The sequence below is a fragment of the Cyanistes caeruleus genome, chromosome 1 (genome assembly GCF_971803275.1).
Source record: "Cyanistes caeruleus chromosome 1, bCyaCae1.hap1.1, whole genome shotgun sequence".
NCBI lineage: Eukaryota > Metazoa > Chordata > Aves > Passeriformes > Paridae > Cyanistes > Cyanistes caeruleus.
This window is the reverse complement of record NC_141701.1, coordinates 67,688,363-67,703,257: the sequence shown is the minus strand read 5'-3', so window position 1 is coordinate 67,703,257 and position 14,895 is coordinate 67,688,363.

The following is a 14,895-nucleotide window of genomic DNA, read 5'->3' as shown; positions in this document are numbered from 1 at the left end:
GAGTGATCAAAATATTTCATTTTGCACTAAAAGAAAAAAAGGCACCCATGATTTTAAGCCAGACTCTTAAAAACCTTGCACCTGTTTAAACTGAATCTAAGGTTCAGTCAGAGGGGAGAAAACTGAGAGCATACCTCATAAAATAATAAAGATTGAAGTATTTGGAATTTTTAATACAATTAAATTTCTAATTAAAAAAATCTGATAATCTTCTGTAGTCTGCGATCTTAAAAGTGATATGTATCTACAAACATATATTTCACAATAAATCTAGGAGACTTCTAGAGATTAAATTGAGTTGTAAATTATAAATTTAGTGATTTAATACTTCCTAATTTGTCAAATATTTGAGGCAGAACACATGTCCCCTCACCTCCATAAGTGAAGCTAATAGATACACTTACTGGCTTCTACTAGACAGGTTTACTTACCCTCATCAGAAAGCATAATAATTTTATTTTTAATGACCATTTGGAAATATAATTTAATATAAAAGTATTAAAATATCAGAAAATCTTCCTATGAGACTAATTGATGGAATTTACTGGAGATGGTAAATTCTGTAAACAATTATTTTCCAATATGGAGCTCTTGTACTTTAGAGCCTCAGGAAAGGAAAACATGACAAAGACTAAAAAAAACTAAGAAAACAGTTTTTACAGCCATTGAGGGAAGTGTCACTAGTTTGTTATTCATGTTTATTTACTTTTCCAAATGCCTTAGTCAAAATCTCTGTAGCCCTCCATCATTGTTAAAATCTATTCCTTCCTCAAAATATTAATAGGATAACTAATGGCACAGATCATTTGTCATTGAAAGCATAAGATTAAATACAGAACCAAAATGCTGACAAAACATACTTCAACAGCAATAATCAGAATGACAACTGTGTAATAGAACTTTCAAAGCATTTTTTTTTAAAAAAAAAAAAATCTTCCTCTACATAGAATGTGTTTTCTTACTGACACTGGTAATATGACTTTCAGAGAGAGCACAAGTGCGTTATACAAACTGTGACTGGAAAGATGGCAGTGTTTTGTTTGTTGGAGTATTTTCATCTATTTTTGACAAGGTCAAAAAACTCCACTAATTCAAATTTACATTTGGCTGCTGATTGAAAGTATCTGTATGCTTTGATATAAAGTAACCCACAGTATCAAGTAATAAACATTTGAAAGCATTCCTACTAATAACTGAATTCAGGACAGCAACTGAGCAGAAATACCCATCTTTGTCAAACACTGTGCTTCTGAAGTGTTCTGCTAATCACTTGTAAGCACTGAACACACAACTCACAGAAGTCTCATTCTGTTGTTTGCATTTCAGATGAACAATAATTCAAACAAACAAGAGGACATTTTTGAAAGTGTTGCAGGACAAATCTTTAGAATTCTTCCTAAAAAAACTCAAACCAACAAAAAAAACCCAAACAAAACAAACAAACAAACAAACAAAAAAACCTCCAAAACCAAGAAGCAACAAACCAGTAAACTAGAAGCCAATCATGAAAAACACACCCAGAGAAGAAGCTCATTTTAATTCCCACCATAATTAGTGTCTGTCAAGAAAAAATATGGAAGCACACTGTATTTTGTGTATTTTAGACATGGAAACCCAGGAGTGAAAAAGTTTAAATCCTTCAGAATCAGCACTTAGAAATTAGAGATTCTACAAGCACAGGTAAACTAAAGCTATCAATCTTTGCTCTGCTGTCAGAAATTCTCTCTTTGTCACAGAATTTTTGAAGGGGTTTCCATCTGATTCTTTTAAACTATTAGCTATGTATGTCCACTAATGTAATTTCTAACTGAAAGGAGAACATAAAACTCCTGACAAGGTGATGTTAGCTAGTCAGCTAATATGCTCACATCACAGAAAATCAGTACTAAATATTTTTCTTGGTTTGTGTCTCTGAAAGCAGCAACCACTTGTATGACAATGTAATTGATATTCTCTATGGGCACACAATATGTCTGTGTATATTTTATTTTCATATCTGAACTCAAACCAATGCTACTCAATGAATGCACAATAAGAATAATCTGTCTCAAGCATTAAAAAAAACATGCCCTTGGATGTTGTTCTATTCCTTTCCTATTTATCTGATCTAGCAAAGACTTTCACAGAAGTGATATTCTTTTATTAGGATTCATTAATAAATTATGGAACTGACATCTGAAATCCCAGCAACAGTCATTTGCATGACAGAAAACTTAAAATGGCAGGACTTCTTTTCTAACAAGGTCAAAAATCTCCATCCATTAGTTCTACATCAAGTCTAGCTGGTGAAACATTAGGGCTGTATACTTCCATGGTAGAAATCCTTCATTAACAAAGAATAACCATTTGGTGTACATGCACAAGTGATGCAAAATGCACATTGAAGGTGACATCTGAAGAAAAAGAATAGCAACAGAAAACTTTCTTACTTTCACTGCTTGTGAAAGATGGAATTTCCTATGTCCTCTGAGGCCCTGTCATTGGCTTTATATTATATTTCTATTGGGAAAGAATGCAGTAATATAACTTTTAGCTTACCTTTAATATTACTTTCATAACCATTAAAATAACATCTTATTCTTAATAAAACTGGAACTAGATTGCAGTATCAATTTACTTTTCACTACTTGGAGAGTTCTTTCAGCTGAGGGTATACTCTTTGCTAAGCATGTCCTTTGATGCATAAAACAAACAAAGCTACCATATAGGTCCACAAATTGAAAGTTCAAAGTCAAACCATGGATTCTGACATTGATGAGAGCTGATAAAAAAATCTGAGAAGGGTTTGAAATATTTTCACAGTAGGATTTTTCTGAAAGATCTCTTCTGTTTTTATAACACTTTGCTTCCTTAACTCTTCTTTTCACTTAGCTGCTGAAAAGAGATGCATTTCAGAGATGGGAAAGATAAAGGAGGGGAGAATAAAAGGAAAAAAATTAATTTTTTTGTATCCCATAAAGTACTCTAGAAACCATCTTTATCTCATTCTTAAGTGAAAAGAAGCAGTAAAGTAGAATTCAACATGAGTCTTATATGAACTATACAGGGTTCTTTCCTTTTTGTAGTGTAATTAATGAAATCTTCTCTTTGATACATTCTTCATCTACAGATGCACAAGTTTTAGACTTCTTGTTCCTTTACCATCTATAACAGATAGATTTATGTAAAGGAGAGGCTGGGAGAAGCAAATGAGAAAAGCAAAAATGCCCAAGCTCTGTAACTTTTCTATCAGAGCACTGCTAAACCAGTCTTAAGTAGTCTCCAAAATTCATTGATATTAATTTTTTACTGATGTTATCTGTTATCTAGGGAAGTTATGAAACAATGAATTCTTCTCTTGAAGGAGACTCATAAGTGATGCCTTAACTCCAGCAGACAGTGCATCACGGACAGAGCTATGAACTATCCCTAAAACACAAGTAGTTCTGTATCTTACATTCCACTCACTGTGCAACACATCCCACTAAAGCCTGCTTCTAGCTTAGCCTGCCTGCCAACTATTTTCAAGTCCCAAATATTACGGATATTTGAGTGCAGGTAGAGTGAGGTATTAAAATTCTACATTATTAATCATTACATTAGTAACTTTTAATCAAGGAACTCATCAAGAAAGTAGGACAAGGCCAGTCCGGTCAACCTGATGCTGATTATCACACAGATGTGTTATCATGGACTTTCCTCAAAAGGTTTTGTTTAGATTTGAGAGCAAAATTATTTCTAGCATATCAAACCATGTGTGTCCTTTTTTTCCTGTTCAAAGCTCAAGCTAGCAACTGTGATTAGAAAATGAAATGCAAATGCTTCTGAAGAAATGAGGGAAACAATTCCATGATTTGTCATTGCCATCAACAGGCCTAAACAGTACAGTGCAATTACTGTTGATGAGGTGAACAAGGCTAGGTACAAGTGAGGATCTTTGCCAGGAAAATTTCTGTTCATATAATTTTATTCTACTATGCATAGACACCCTTCAGAGCAAAAGAGTCTCACTTCTAGAAGGACAAACTTCTAAAATGCTATCCAACTTCAGATAAAAATTCGATAAAATAAGACACCTGCTTTCTAACCTAACAAATTGTCTGGAGAGTTTATTTTCTGGTTTTCAATGTTGCACAGCAGCATAACCTGGGTTTTGACTTGGATGAAAAGCCTTTAAGGTACAAGCAAGTGTGGTGAGAAAAACACAGTAGTGCACCATCATGTAAGAAAAGCAAAATTAAAGACAAAAGAAAAAGTGCTTAGACAGAAGTGGTCAGTAGCTCAAGGATTACAGAAGTAAAACACAAATGTACAAAATGCTAAGGAAAGGAACAGGTAATTGGAAAACTCCTCATCAGCAGAGCTGTTCAGCCTATGGGACCAATCAAAGGATGGGATCAGTGTGACCAATCTTCCTCTCTGATTGATGACTGCCAGGCTAACCCAACTCACCAGGGGACATAGTGAAGGGTGGCCAGAATAATAATAATTTACCAGTATCTCATAAATTCCTACTATGCATTAATTAATTAATACCTATTTTTACCTGTTGTATCAGTTGAAAATTTCTACTTTGCATTTTTTACAGCTCAGAACTGCTCTTTAAAGAATGCCAGTAGGAAGGCTAGCGATAAATGAGTTGTGGTTACTATTTTACCTATCCATCTGTGAAGCTGCCTAATGTGAGATGGATTAAATATAGTGATGTCAATTAGCACTTCACTGTTTGAGCAATGACTTTGAAAACTCAGTTTCAGTACCACAAAAACTAACAGCCTTGGCATGTACAGTGGTAGCTTCACATGCAAATATATTTTCTCTTTTAAATTGATTGAAATACATTAAATTTTTCAGTTACAATGTACATGAGAATTCATGGTAAGGCAAGAGGCTATATGCTGAGAGAATGACAAGAAAAGTCACTAATCTGAATAGCCTTTTTAATGTCCACAGGTTGTTGCATGTTTCAGACATCAGAGGAGGAAAAAACCAGATGTTTCAAAACAAACCCCAGACACTTGACCACCTTACTTTATATATATATAAAATTCCATAGACATAGTCCACCGAACAAAAACTTTTTCAACTATCATCAGTATTTCCTATTTAGAAATTTGGCAGGTGCTGAGAACTGCAATGCTTGGCCCAGAAACCTTTGTCATTCATTCAAAATAAGGGAAATACATTTTAGGAAGCAGAAGATCAGTGGAAACCACAGATTTGTAGACCTCCTGCAACACCTGTTTAACTAGAATTGCTCGAGCAGAAACCTGCACCATATTACATCATGCAATTTGACTATTTGGCTCCAACCCCGTCACCAGTACTTAAGCCTCTGCTGGTAAAAGCTCTTACCATCCAGAGAAGGCAGCTTCCCTCATTCTTGGGGTGATAACTCCTCTGACATCCTTTAATTCCTAAGACAAACACAAGGAACCATCTTATATTCCTGATGCAGATCCTGACACCACATCAATTTTCCTCCTCTATATCTGACTTTTTCTCTGTTCCTCCTTGTCCCTAGTGATCTTCTCATCTAAAAGTAAAACTGCAAGATAATGGAAGAACAAAGAAAATAACTTTTGCATCTCAGTTAGTGCTTTCATTCTTCCTCCTCTTTTTCCCCTCCCTGCCCTTCGGATATTTAAATGGTTGCATGTTCTGCTCAACTGTGTTTTCTGTTACCTCTGTCTCTCACTGTCAATGACCTTCATGTCAGGAAAAACAATCGGCTCATAAACATGAAAGTCTGAAAATATACATAGAACATTTTTGTTCTATGTCGTGGTTTTAAAGCATTAGCTAAAAAAATCACTAGAAAACTCACTCATTTCTTGCTGTGAGATATGGATTAGAAGAAGGGCAAGACAGGCTTAAAACTTAAAAGGAATAAAGAAAGTTTATTAAAAAAACTACAAGGATAAGAAACCACAATAAAACCTCCAGAAACCCTTTTCCCACAACCCAACCATTCCCTTGTTTAATTGACAACACAGAGGAAAAAAAAACTGGTGGTTAAAACAGTCCCAGCTTTGCTATAGTCATTTCATCAGTCTTTGTAGAGAAAAAAAAGAAGTTCTCTTTTGTCAATTTATGGAGTTTTTCACAAGAAGACCATTTTCTTGTGGCTTTCTATTTCTCTGATGCCAGCCACCTGGAAAACTCTGCCATCAGTCCTTTCCTCCCATTTCACACCACTCTGAGGTGTGCTCGTGGACCATGGTTCAAGGGGTGTCATTTTAAGGATGAGTTATTCAAAGGCAAAAGTTCTCTTCATCTGTCTCTGTGATCATCTCTGGAAACAGAAGTTTTCTCTTTGTCTCTTAAGGGCCACACATGTTCAACAACTCTCACTTCTCCTTTTCTGTTCCAGCATCTCATAGGATCACAACTACTTCACGATTTACTCAGCTTTATCAATTAATTACTTTTGCTCAGATCCACTCTTGGAAATACTCCATTCCCCCCAAAATACTCTTTCATGAATTAAAAGACTTTTTTCAGAACATTATTGTCCATCTCCATAGATTTAACAAAATAATATTTCATCTTATTAAAGAATCTCCTTATTTCTCTCCCCATCTGAAGCTTAATTCCTTTCTTCACTATCTTTGATAGTTTATGTTGTCCCTTTACATGTTGATCACTCACTCTTCTCCTCTCTCTGGAAAAAGGATTAATCTGCAAGTCTCATCTGGGTAGTGAAAGGGTTAAAATCTTGCCCAGGCCTTGTGGATGGTCTCATGATCTCTGCCAGGGCAGCAGCTGGAGCTGTCTGCAATAGAAGATTTTCCATGGCTGCTCTGGGGAGTGTGGCCACTATCTCAGCACACCGCAGGCCAATGGCTTTCCCTCCCCTTACTCGGCAGTCTCTGGTGAAACTCAGCAGTGGCAGAAACTGCAGCTGAGCCAGGGACCAGCCTGGCCTGGCAGCCCCTCTGTACAAGGCCCAGCGAGCCCCCTGAGGGCTCAGCCCCTCTGGAAAAGGGCTCCTGACACTTCAGTCTCCATCCTCCCCAGGGCCCACAGAAGTCCGGCCAGCCCTGCTCCCCCTGTGGCCTTGTCTGGCCCTGTTACCTCTTCAAAAGCCGGAAACCAAAGAGCAAAGAGAAATTCCAGAGCTTAGGTTTTAAAGGGTGGTGTTCACAGGTTGATCTCAGTTTTCGATGGTGAAAACTACTGTCAGTTCTCAGAAATGGCCAGTTATTGGCCAGGAGAAAAACTCCCAGCAGCCTCCAGCAGCCTTAACTTCCTTGGCTATTTCCTTTTTTTTTTTTTTTTTTCTTAAATGCCAGTCTATCACATTCTACAATATTTTCCCTCTTTAGGGACACAACACCCTCTTGCTCCAAATGTAAATATTAAAACATATCAACAGGTTCTTCTTTTGCTGTTCAGATCAAGCATCATTAAGTACACACAAAAATTATGAGGTCTGTATTCCTTCCACCTTTTATTTCAGGTCTTGAAGTGTTTTCCAAGATAAAGCAATAAAGTTTTATTCTTTCTGCAATTTGTTTTTGGTCTGCTGAGACAAATAAAATATTTGCTATATTTATTCCAAATTAACTTTAACAACATGGTCTAAATAAATACTGTTTCACATCAGTCTATTACAAGAAGGACTGTTTACAGTATTTTAAGTGCTACACTGTTATTCTCAATTATTCACCTTCTACAGGAACCAAGTTAACAATCTGCATAGATGTCAACTTTTAAATTCCTATTTGAAGGAGCACAGAACTAATTTTTTCACAGTATTTCTCCATAAAAGTCAAAATTGCCTGACACAAATTAGAAGATAACATATTTTCCACTGGTTGGACAAATTAATAGTCTTCAGAAAGCAACCAGAGCAGCCCATGAACTCATATTTTTTACCCATGCTTTAGGTAGCAAAAGTGATTTATAGGTTGTTTTCGGAAGGAGGTCCTGAGTTGTCAAACACGAAAACATTATGCTTAAGACAACTCTAAAAGGGTGAGGAAGACTGATTTGTTGTCAAGTTGTCAAGGATACAAAAGTAGATATTAAAATGTGGAAGAAAGAAGAGATGACTCCACATCCTTTCCTCTACAAAGACTCCAATATAATTATGACACATTTACATATAGGGCACGTCCCATATTTAGTATAGTAAATTATTTTATATCACTGTCTCCTGTCCCTTCCCAACACCATTTTTCTAATGACATATTCTTTCCTTTGGTTTAACCTGCCCCCTCTCATTTTAACCTGCCTTCTCATATATCTAGAAATATATAGAAATATATGCATCCAATTTTCAAATTACCAGTGAAGTGTTTTTACATCAACTTTCAGCTCTTTCCCTGGGTATCTCAAATGTAAACTCTCCATTACAAGCCTCCCAGATGTTCCACAGTTCATGCTTGCCTCCATCCATCCATCCATCCATCCATCCATCCATCCATCCATCCATCCTAAAGCAATCCAAGACTATTTTATTCCTCATTGCTTAGCAAACTTCTTGCAAAAAGACAGAAATGTGACACTGTCCTTGCAAACAAGGACACTGGTCTTCATTTTCATATCCTCTGTGTAGATGGAGACTTTAGACACCAGAATTATCTTGGAGATGCTTGTCTTCCAAACCCCCTCACTGCCTTGTATGGCATACCTAGTCTCCTCCAAGGAAGAGAAAACATTTTTCTGACAAAGATGCTCGTGTCACTGCTAAGATGAACTCACAGTATGGCTCCCACTGAATAGTCATATGCCCACTCAGACATTCCTCCAGCTGACGCCCCCAACAAGTCACAGCTTTTAGTGCTCAGCTTCTACTTCCCTGGTACCAAGGAAGAAAAATAAAATGGCTGCAAGAAAGATGTTTTTCCTGAGAAGTATGAGCAAAAAAGCAACAAAAACAGAGAAAGAAGAACCGAGAGATACTGGCTGAAGAGCAAAAGAAGCAGAAAGGCTTTCTGAACAAATCAGATTTATTCTGAAGTTGCTTGTGCCACTTCAAATCATAGTCCACATTTCCTTCACACAGAGTATCTACAGTGGTTGTTATCTCTTACTCTTGTTGAATAGTTTGCAAGATAGCTAGAAGTATTTCAGAATAAAATCTGAAATGTGAACTCTCTCTCTTCACAGCATGGCAGTATCCTCACAGACTGATAGGTTGCCCAGAAATGTAGATGTTCTGTACAAAGCCAACTCATGTAAAAATTAATGTGCTATGCATAACCCAGAGGGACATGTCATAACATCACCATAATCAACAGTCACAAGCATAATGCATTAGTTGTAATGTTTTATGGAAGAAATGCTTGGTAAGATACTGAGGGAGCGCTGTGTATGGTAATGTAAGAATGTGTATTTCAGTGCAATGCTCAGTGTACAGAAGAAAAAAAGTATGGGCTCAAAGTGGCACTCTGCATCATATCCCTCTCACATTAGGAAAATTCAAGTTTAAAACAATATTCTGTGTTGAATACCAAGTAGATGAGCCTAGGAACCATAACAAAGCATTCTTTCTGCATAAAAGACTTCAAAATAGACATAGGCAGTAATACAGATTTTAGATGTTCATTTCGTCATTTGTATTGGCAGGGCCTCGAAGGTCTTTTAGTTCTTTGTTTCTAAACTAAAAATTAATCTGCTTTCTGAAACCTTAATATATATAGTCAGTGAATTCTCCTCCTGAGTTAAGTCAAATTTCCTCTAGAGTCAGACATTATTTCCTGCAGATGTCTCTGGCAGCCAGCTGCATTCTTTAGTAAATAGCATCAGGGGTTACCTGATATCTCAAAAGACAAAGCAGCTGAGTGATAAATCTCTACAAGTGGAGACAGTTGTTCTACCACAGAAGCAAAGGCCAAGTTTAACACTAAAAATCCAGTCAGCAGCCACATTATTTTCTATTCTGCAACCCCACAGCCTTGCTATCTTTCCTCCCAAGAATGTAAGACCACTGAAGAACAGAACAAAAAAGTAATGTATATCATCTTTGCAACTGAAACTTATGGATTCTACTTTCACCTCTCTGACTTTGAATTTACTCACTTGGAAAAAATGCAGGAGAAATAAGCACTTACTGAACAGTCAGTTCATAACAGAAATAGACATTTATGAGAACTTCTAAAATCATGTGATTTTCTAACTTGAAACTCAGATCAAATTTGACCTGAACTAAGATGAGTTAAAGGCAATGCCATAAATCTACTTGTTCAGAATGCCACTGCAGCTAGTATAAGCACACGTTCAAGGGAAAAGATTAAAAAAAAAAGTGCTTTTTTTTCTCCCAGGAATTAATTCATGAGTAGCTCATGTTATACCACAGGTCTTAGAAAAAAGTTAACTTGGGACCCATGACCAGTGAAAAGCTCTTTTGCTAAATCTTGAAAAGTAGTGTTTTCTGTATTGAAAGAAAAGCCTTAGTCATCACTGCATGGTAATTTACATCATGCTTTCAACAATTCAGTAAGAAACAAGTACTTAATGCAATGGTTTATTTAAGAATAATTTACTTAAATTCCTTAGGCATTATAGTATGCAAATGTAAGTTTCTCATCGATGGCAGTTATTTTATTTTGTTTCCTTATAATAGGTGGCTGGTTCCTCCTAGAAGAGATGTCTTTTTTGGTTTTTATTTTTTTACTTAACTCACTTTTGAACTCTTCCTCTTCACTCTAATTCACATGCAGGTTTTGGCCATTTATTGAAATACAATTTATCTAGTTTTGTTGAAGTATTATTAACTCATGTAGCCATCCCAGTTATCTGTGAAATGGGTGATCTTCATTGAAAATCAGGAGAGCTAGGGGGAATGAAGACTTTCACCATGTAGGTAAAGAGGGAACTAGCAATGCCATGGAATCATTTTACACTGGGGCTTTGAGAAAATACATCTACTTTGGAAATAACAAATGTTCCTTTGTGAAGAGAGTACTGAAACACCCTTTTGAAAAATATTACTTCCTGAAGAAACTGGACTACAATGCTTACAGCAAAATACTTTATGAATAGGTCAAAAAAAATTGTTGATTTTTTAAAACCAGTCCTAGAAGGACAATTAAGCTATAAGGGATTCTTTGGGGAGTTATTCTAAGTTTTTTCTTTTCCCTAGTTGTTCTAGCATACACATGGCATTATGAATGGATTAGGTGAGTTTTCTTTTGCAGCTAAATAAATAAGCATAACAACGTCCAGTTGCCCTTAGAAGACAAAAATTCTCTATCAGATTATATTGCACATACACAGGAAATGATTAGGTCCCCACCTACAACATCTTTCACCCTAAGGTCTAGCTGGCAGACTATTCCAAATCTTGTTTATTGCAGAAAAAGGCAGTGCAAAAAATAAGTGATTAACTAGATCCATAGCATGAGAGGTATCATAAGGACATATTTAAATAACATGCTGAAAACCTAAAGGATATTGTTTATTGAAAGAAAATAAAGCATAATAAATAACAATATTTTTAATCCATCCCTTTTTTAATAGAAACTAATAAGATTTCCAGGAAGCCAGACTTTTTCACAATGACACCAAAGGCAAATATCCTATAATAGTCAATTAAAAGCAAGACCAGATCCAGTTATGCAATTTGTAGCTGGTATGTTATACTACAGTTCAGTAACCTTTGGCAGTTACCTAAATAAAACATTTCTTTGGTTCCACGAGATTCAGGCTTCAGGGAACACCCTGTGAACAGATCCAGTATTCATTAACCTAACCAAGAGGAAATACTAATCTCTAAAAAGTAGTGTCAAAACCTTAAACTATTGAATTCTATACTTTGCCTAATTCTATTGACATTATCACTGCTATAGACTATGAGTCAAATAGTTTGTGTCCAAAATATTTGCACAACAGACAACTGAATGAAATGCTGAGGGACACCTGGAAAATAAATTTCCTTTCACAATTGAAGGGCAAAATCCTTAGAATAGATATTGTGCCTATTAATATTTGTAAGTGAAATAAAGTGTAAGATATAGTATGCATCAAAACATTTTCAATATTTTTGGCACAATACAAACAAAAATACAGTTTAATCTTTCATGGAAGACACTTTCTAAAGATTTAAGCTACAGCGTCTTACAGGATCAGAATTAATGGTTCAGGAACAGGTTGACTGAAAAAAACACTCCAACTATTTTAGAAGTTGTTTGGGATACCTCATGTGTCTATAAAAGAAAGCTAAGGAGATTTAACAGGTCTTAAATTAGTTGTGTGTTTGTGTCAAATCAGACAAAATAAATAAAGGCCTCCCTTAATTTAGTCCACTTTAATAAGCATGGAGAGGCTGGGGATTTTTCTCCCATAACTACCTCACAATATTTGAATAGGTAATGTATTGCTTCTGCTCTGGCATAACAATTGCCTTTAGTTTTCTGTCAGTATTTGTCAAATATATCTTCTGGTGATAAAGCTATATTGATGGATTCAAAGTAAGTGGTTTTTAAATTTAAAACCTGGATGATGTCCCAGTATGGTGTTCTTTGGTATTTTCCATGTCCTTTTTCAGAATTGAGGCAAATACTTCTGCATCTTTCTCATGTACTCTTATGTTAACTAATAAATTTTTTTTTCTTCTTAGGTAATCCACTGAGGTAACCTGATATAGCAAATCATTTTTCCACCCCTTTAAATTGAATGAGAAGATAATTTGAAGGAGCAGGGAAACAAACCCTAAAACCATCTTAGAAATTATCATTACCAACTCCCACCTACATTTGATCTTGCAGTGAAAGAGCTTCCTGTGGGCAGATAAGGATCACCTACATAAGCCTTTTTGTGAGCTCCTTTACTAAATCTTCCTGGATAATATCCTTAAAACCATTCTGGAATATTTCTGTATTCTGTAAGCAGAAATTCTGAAGTCTCACAGCTATGAGGATAACTAAAGCATATCCTCAGTAGGCAAGCCCCATTGACCTCATTGTTCCCTATCTCCTTTTGAATCCTTCAATCTGAGGATAGGTCTGTCAGCTATGGAAGCTATTTCTGCTCAACACAAAGTTAAATGAGACCATTCCCTCGCTGAATGAAAATATGCTTCACATAATAAAGTATGGATAAACTGAAAACCCTTGTTTCAAATTAATTAAGATATGCCAAACACTTGGGGCTACTAAGTGTAGGGTCATATACATTTTATTGTTAAGCCTAGATTTAAAACTCTAATAATCTCAATAAAATAATTTTGTTTCTTACACAAAATAAGAATATATTATTAAAACCAAATTATAGACCTGAAGGCATTATCCTGTTTTAGATGTCTGATATTCCTAAATAATTGTGTTCCCTTGCAATATTATTAAGTGTGCCAGCAAAATGCAAAAAATAAAATCAGTTAAAGTAGGAGACACTACAGACTGCTAATGCTCAGGATTAAAGGAGTCTTGCTGTAATAAATGTATATCCCCATATTCAATGAGTAACAAACACAACAGAGTTAAAACTGCCCTACATTGATTCTACCCTGAAGGTAAACCAACTACATTGCAATGCTCTAAATGTCTGCCTGGAAACAATTGCTGTCTGGCAGTCAAAGCCATTGCATTCTAGTGACTAGAATTCAGTTTAGCTTGAAGAGACAAAGGTTGAATACAAATTTTGCACTGCTGGAGATCAGTACTGAGTAGAGACAGCCGTGTACACTTTCGCTGTTACATAAAGAGGAGGGAGGAACTGTGAAGGTTCGTACAAAACCTTACATCTTATACAGGATATACAACATAAAAATAAAAAAAAATCCATAAGTCACTACATGATATTGTCAGCTGAAAATAAAAATCCTGGACTTGTTTTGGTATTTGCCCAAAAATATGATGTCTTAGGTGCCCCAAAAATAATTATGTATTCCATATCTTCTCTATGCCATTTTACCCCAGATTATCACTGTCCTGTCTCTTCAAAACTCAACAACCTGGGAAATGAACTTTTGTGCTTTACCGGGGATTCATGGTGGGGAGGTGCACTTTGTCCCTTTAAAACAGGAATGGACATGAGGTTGTGTCCACTTTCTGAGTAGAAACTCAGAAAGCTACATTTCACAATCCAAAATTACTTTGTGGCAAATTTCACAATACCTTCACCATCTGCTGGGGCAACCCACGCCACAAGTTTTTCCAGTTGCTGCCTGCAGCCACAGTGCCGTGCCAGAAAAGCCGGACACTCCATCCATGAGTTCCAGCCGCCGCCCCAGTTCCAGCTGCCTGCGGTTCTTGCCAAGGAAGGGTTGGACCTGCAACTTGTTGGGAAGTCTCTTCCAGCAATATTGACAAAATAGATGAAAATAGGGTGAGTTCCCAGGTTTTGTCCCTGTCCCCCATTGTTTGTTGTTTTCAGGAGGAGGGAGTCATGTCACCCCACAGGCTTGGTTGCTGTGTTGTTTTTCCATTCTCTCTCTCCACAGCCAAAAGTGGTCCAAAAAGGGGATTCTCTGACATACTATTTTTGTCTTCTGGTCCACAAAGTCTGCTATGGTGGCTCCCATCTTCAGAAGTGGGGCTTCTCTGCCATCTTGCTTTCTTTGTTCCCAGGGTGACCACTGGACTCCCTGGGATCTAATCGTGACATTAAACAAAAATCAGACCCATGTGTAAAGGAGTTTTCTTGTGGCTCAGATGATATGATATGATATGATATGATATGATATGATATGATATGATATGATATCATATCATAACATATCATATCATATCATAACATATCATATCATATCATATCATATATATCATATCATATCATATCAATGGTCCTTCTCCACAGAACAGCTCTCCAGTAGATCAGTACCCAGCCTGTTCTGGGGCTTCAGGTTATTCCTCCCCAGGTGCAGGACCCTGAATTTACCTTTCTTGAACTCTGTTAGGTATCTCTCTGCCAACTCTCCAGCCTAAATATATCAGTAAAAATTTCCATATCTATATCAACATTCTTACT